Raw genomic sequence first — 6,000 nt, 5'->3', positions numbered from 1 at the left:
CGTTCTTCTGCCTGATACTGCTCCAAATCCGACATGTCTTTTGGCTCTCTGGTGGGTGAAAACCTTATTGCTTCGTGATGATCAGCCATTTCATGTATCAAAGCATTTGACGTAGTAGCAATCAAGCACCTATTGGGTAACAAATAGCAGAAATGGTGTCTTTTCTGTGTCTGTATTTGTAACATAACCCATCAATATGGAGACACAAAGTAAAACAGACAGCTGTGGGAGAAAAGCTTAAGGTCTGCTATTTACTGAAAAGGCATATTTCTTTTGTTGTATAATCTGATTTGCTGAGCCAAAGCTGTTTTGAAATACTCAACAAACACACAAGTACAGTGATAAACCATATCTATTAATAATAGGCCTTCAGTTAGAGGCATAAATATCAAAACGTAGTCAAAAATGAGCAATAAAAAAAACAAAAAAACCTCTGTGATAATGCTAATTTCTGGTAGCTCACCTGTGAGATTTGAGTAGTATGTTATCACCAAGCTAACAGCAATTCACGTGAACATTTTTTTGGCCGTTCAAGATTGTAAAAGACATTTCATGTCTTATTTGAGGCTTAGTCCAACTTATTGGAAATCAAAACGATATTCATTGATCCCACTTTCATTTCCTAATTATATTAGTGTGTAATCTGACACGTTTGGCCTTCTGTCCAGCTCCTGATGTCCTAACCAATGAGAGAGCTTGCTTGCCTACATTGGTCTACATCCTGATTAGACATTTTTCCTTTGGGCAAGATTTTAACCCTTTTGTTTCCAACCAAAGCTTAACAATGAAATGTGAGTATTAGTAAAGTACTTGCAAATGATGATTATATTAAATAAAAATGAACTAAAAATTACATGTAATTTTTATTTTGCAGAGATCTTCAGGCACACATATGACCACACACATCAGTTCAGTTCTGTACTAATGCAAACTATTAACAACCACTGTGCTGTTTGTGGAATAATCTTTGTTTGTTATGTTGCTTGGCCACAATGAAAATGGCTTGGTGGAGCAATTATTTATTGAAATAATTATTAATAATAATTAAATATATTATTTATTGAACATTAGTCTATTATTTTATTTTGTTGCTGTTTGCCTAACATGCCTAACAACACCCTTTAATCACTGTAAAATCCCTGTAATGCACATCTCTTGTGGCTTATTACTTTATTATAGCCTGCAGTCATGAGTCCTTTTCATGTGCACTGTTGAGTAGAAGATACACAGTGTTCAACAATGATAAATGAGCTCGGTTCAGCTGTTTCTGTGCAAGTGTCCTAGCTCTGCCCAGCCCATGCTGTTAAACGACTGCAGGTGTTTTCATTAATCACATTAGTGGAGCGACATAGAGCCTAACACTGGTTGCATTGTAACCTCTAGGTTAGTGTAACTGTACTTAAAAGACCCTTCCACTCAGAATCCATTATTTAATATGTGATTCATTCCTATGACGTAAATTCAGAGCCATTTAGCCAACATTGTCAAGACACATTGGATCCGGACCGGCTGTTATTAGTTGGAAATGTCTTTGGGAAAAGAAAGTGAGTGCCTCTGTTAGTAAAAAGATAGGGTAGGGGGCATAGACTAAAGAGTTGCTGTAAAACAAATGAGTTATGAATTCCTGAAGTAATGTGTTTTTTTGTGCATGCTTTGAGTGTTTTGCCTCTCAGATTTCACAGTATGTTCAATGCTAAACAGTGCAGCAGAACAAGCTTTCAGCCATGGCTGCTGTCTTGGGGAAGTAAATATGAAGATGTATTGTTGAATGCTTGTATGAAGTCATAAGGTGTATTGAACCACACATTAATCCTGCATCATGCATGTACTGTAGTTGAACAGCATAATCTAGATAAGTGCTTCTGGAAAATAATTGTCCAGAGTGACTCTGAGTGTGTGTGTGTGTGTGTGTGTGTGTGTGTGTGTGTGTATGTATGAGCCACAGCGTGTGATTAATCTGAAGTGCATTGCACAATTTGTAGTGAATATCTGCTCTCAGACAAAATTGATTTCATTTATTTATTATTATGTGAAGCAGCACTTGGGTTTGTATGGTACTTCTGTGAAAGTCAAGAAGGAACATTCTCATGTAAGAGAAAAAGGGCAAGTAGTTTTAGTCCTACTTGCAATGTATCATAGTTAGATTCCCTTAAACTGAGCAAAATGAAGCAAATATCTAAAACATGCGTTCCATTATTACAAACATGAGAAATTCTGTTTTCTATATAGCAGTTTTTTTTATAAAAGGAGAAAAATATGCTACCTGTGTTACTCAAAACTCAAAAATTAAGTACAAGATTTCATTTTTCAGTGTCAGGAAATGAGCTGAAAACCAGGAGTGAAGCCAAGGGATGGCATGGCCACTTTTCTGGCCACCCCAGTTAAGATGTCAGCCATCATCACTGAAGCAGTCCCCATAGATAAGTTCTGTTACATCATGTGAATATTTTTATGGTGAAAAACTGCCATCAGGGCAGGTACCAGTTGGTTATGATCTGATAATGCACTCAGTAATCAGTGCATTTCACAGGAAAGTGAAAGCTGCTGATAACCCTGATGTTACTCTTGTTTGTTTTGCTTAAGGGCGTGGCTAACATTGACTTTCTACATCAAGAAAAGCACATTAACATTTCTACATTAACATTTAAAAGTACCTAAATAATCCCAACATCAGTGTATTACAGTATTATATGTTGCACATTGTGGTCTATGTGAATTACGGTAACATTACTGTAACTGAAGATTTCAACTGTCTTCAGCAGAGAGTAGAAATAGAACAGGTAACAAAATGAACAATATTTTTCCACATAACATTATAACCATACTACTAATTTGCCCTGTACCCTTCAGCAGTGCTGCTTTGTGAGCTACATTGTATGAAGTAGGCTGCATAAGTGTTCAACTCAAAAAATGAGTAAGGAACATTTATTATTATTTATCATGTTAGCCAAATACTCTTTACAGCTGAGTACATGTCAAAGTCAAATATATTATATAGCGCTTTTTACAATAGGTGTTGTCACCAAGCAGCTTTGAAGAAAATCTGGGTCCGAGCCCCCCATGAGCAAGCCAAAGGCAACAGGGGCAAGGAAAAACTTTCTGTAAGTAAGGGGAAGAAACCCTGAGAGAGAAACCAAGACCTAAAAGGGGAACGCATCCTCCTCTGGTCGACACAGGATAGCAAAACAATAACAAAAGAGCAAAATAAACAGAGTATAAGATTTTACAACTAATATATTAATTAATTGTATTAATTAAAACATTAAATAAATAGAGAAAAGGAAAAACGAATCAGCCTGTCATTGGACAGAAGTATTGAGATTAACCAATGATAACTGATGTCTGCTGTTAGAGGCCTATCAGAGTAACAGCAAGAAATAGATCAATGAAAATCAATCACTGTTACCAGTGAAAACCAGTGACTACTTTTAGGAGCGAATCACAGTGGGGGAAAAAAAGGATGTGTAGCTGTCAAGAAGTGTGTGTTTGATGATGCAGCCTACATTTCATCAGAGGTGAATCCAGTGCTGAGTTCCTGCTAATGCTACTGTGGGTCATGATGTTACCCAGTCAAATATTGTTCTCTCATAATGTTACCTCGCACCTTTTTTTCCTTATGCTATGCCCCTGCTGAAAACGTATGTTAAACAAAAAATTACAACTAAATATAATATGATTCTTTTGCTGTGTTAGTGTGTCCACTCTTTGTCTTTATTATAGCTTCTATTCTTGTCAGGAAACTTACTTTCAGTTTTTAAAGAAATCTGCAAGGATATTTTTCTACACCTCCAAAGTTCAGTCTTAAAAGGTGGTTGCATTTTCTGCTTCTCACGAGCCGAGTAATCTCAAGCACGATCAGTGATGTTAAGGTCTGGACTCTAGGGTGGTCAGTCTGTTCTTAGAACAGCAGGTATTTTGTTTGATTTGCGAATTTTGTTTCCCTTTTTTTCCACTAATGGCTTCTTGACAGCTCCACATCCTTTCAGACTCATAGCGCTGAGTTGTCTTCCTCCAGTGGAAGGATGGACAGAAACACCTGTGAATTTTTCAGATCTGAAGCAAGAGTGGAGCTTGATTGATGAAAGCCTTAAGTACTGTTTATTTGATGGTATCAGTTTTTGTTGGCCTTTTCTCTGTATCTTTATTTTTTAACTCCAGTTTTGGAAACTCCTTTTGCCCCACTTATTCACATATCTTATAGCTAATCTCCACAGAATTATAAGGATGGTCTCTAACTTTTGCACACTACTGTATATCAGGTTTAAATGTATAGTAATACGTGATGGTATAGTTTCTTATAGCTATAAGAATGTAATATTTTGCTGCAAGGCCTCCTTTTTTGCTGAAGATTTACTGCATCTGTTTTCTTCTGGGCAAGTCATCTTATGGATGTCTTACAGCAATTATGCCAATCAATTTTCTGCACTTTGTAAAATACACAAACTTTGTGTGATTTGTGGCTTTATTTAGCAGAGGCTCTCGGTGCTATTTTTCCTTACTGCTTCAGCAGTGGCAGCAGCGCTGCGTTAAACGGGCCATTTTTCTTTAGCCTGGCCAATGCTGCTGATTATTCACTCGGGATAAATCACTGGAATAGTTCAGCATCTCTTTGTAAAAGTACATCATCTGTACTGTATAGCGTAACCATTTCGTGACACCACTTCAGCTGAAGGAAAGGAAAAGTGGATAAAATCTATCTATACCAGTCCTTTAGCAGATATTAATAATGGAGAGAATTGTTTCATGGTCATGTTTCATGACTTATTTTCCCCTCCTTTTTGATGGAGATGAAATGACTTTGATATTCCTTTGGCCTTCCAATTGTTCAGTATCTCTGTCTTGATTTGACCAGAATACTTGTAGGGGGAAAAAAAAGCTGGTTAGAGCTATTCACAAGAGCAGATTCACATTCAGCTGCACCTTTGTGCCTCCACTCACTCTCTCTCTGTTCTTCTGCAGTAAAAACCTTTTCCTTTTGTCATCCTGTCTGCACCGCCATCCAGTTACACCACTAAATCTTCGCCTTCTTCTACCTTGCCCTGGCTGGCCTTTTCACTCATCACTCATATACTGTATCATTCCACCTCCTACGCTATATAAAACTGTGCTGAGAGATTCATATATGCAATGAATTTTGCAGTCTTGTGTTACAAGCCAGCGGCTACTCCTCCTCATCCATAAAGCTATGGGCGCCAAAGTCAGATGAGGTGTTAGTAGAAGTTCTCTTGATGTGCGTCTGCTACAGTAACTGTCACAAGCATGTAGATACTAGCAGTGAGGAGCTGGCTGTGTTTAAGCATTCTGTTTGATAGCGCTTCACTCATGGCTAAGGGAATCAGCCGTGCCCCGCCCACTGGCACCAATCACTCACACAGCCTACACACGTTTACATAAATGACTTTAACAACTCACTTCAACAGTATTCAATAACGTCTGAGTGCTTCTACCAAAGATGACTTATTTATGGACAAATAAATCCTTATGTGTGAAGAAGTGTTGTCTCTAAATGGCAACCATAGCAAAGTGAGCTGATACAGTTTTAGGAGGGTTCATTCCTTAATGAACAACTTGACAACTCAATAGAAATCTGACTAAAGAACATTAAAGCTTTAAACCAGTAGATGATGCGTTTCCTTAATGTATTCAACTAAAGTTATCATGCATCAGAGCATGAATACAAATCTAAGGTTAGGTTTTATGTTCATCTCTTTCTGAAAGCATGTATATATATAGTATATGTATATATGTGCATATGTACAGTACTGTGCAAAAGTCTGAAACCACCCTCACATTAATCTAATTTCCAGTTCCAACAGCCATAAAGTACAACTATTAATTTTTCAGTGTTAAGGAAAAAATTGAAAACATATTAATAGAAAATTACACAGACGCCTTAACAACTAAATATCATATAATGATAATATTATATAATATATGCTCAGTATTTAGTGTGTTCTCACTTTGTCTTTATATTGTAGCTTCTAATTGTAGCTTACATTC

The sequence above is a fragment of the Colossoma macropomum genome, unplaced genomic scaffold (assembly GCF_904425465.1).
Source record: "Colossoma macropomum unplaced genomic scaffold, Colossoma_macropomum, whole genome shotgun sequence".
NCBI lineage: Eukaryota > Metazoa > Chordata > Actinopteri > Characiformes > Serrasalmidae > Colossoma > Colossoma macropomum.
The sequence above is the reverse complement of the archived record's forward strand: the minus strand, read 5'-3'. Positions refer to the sequence as shown.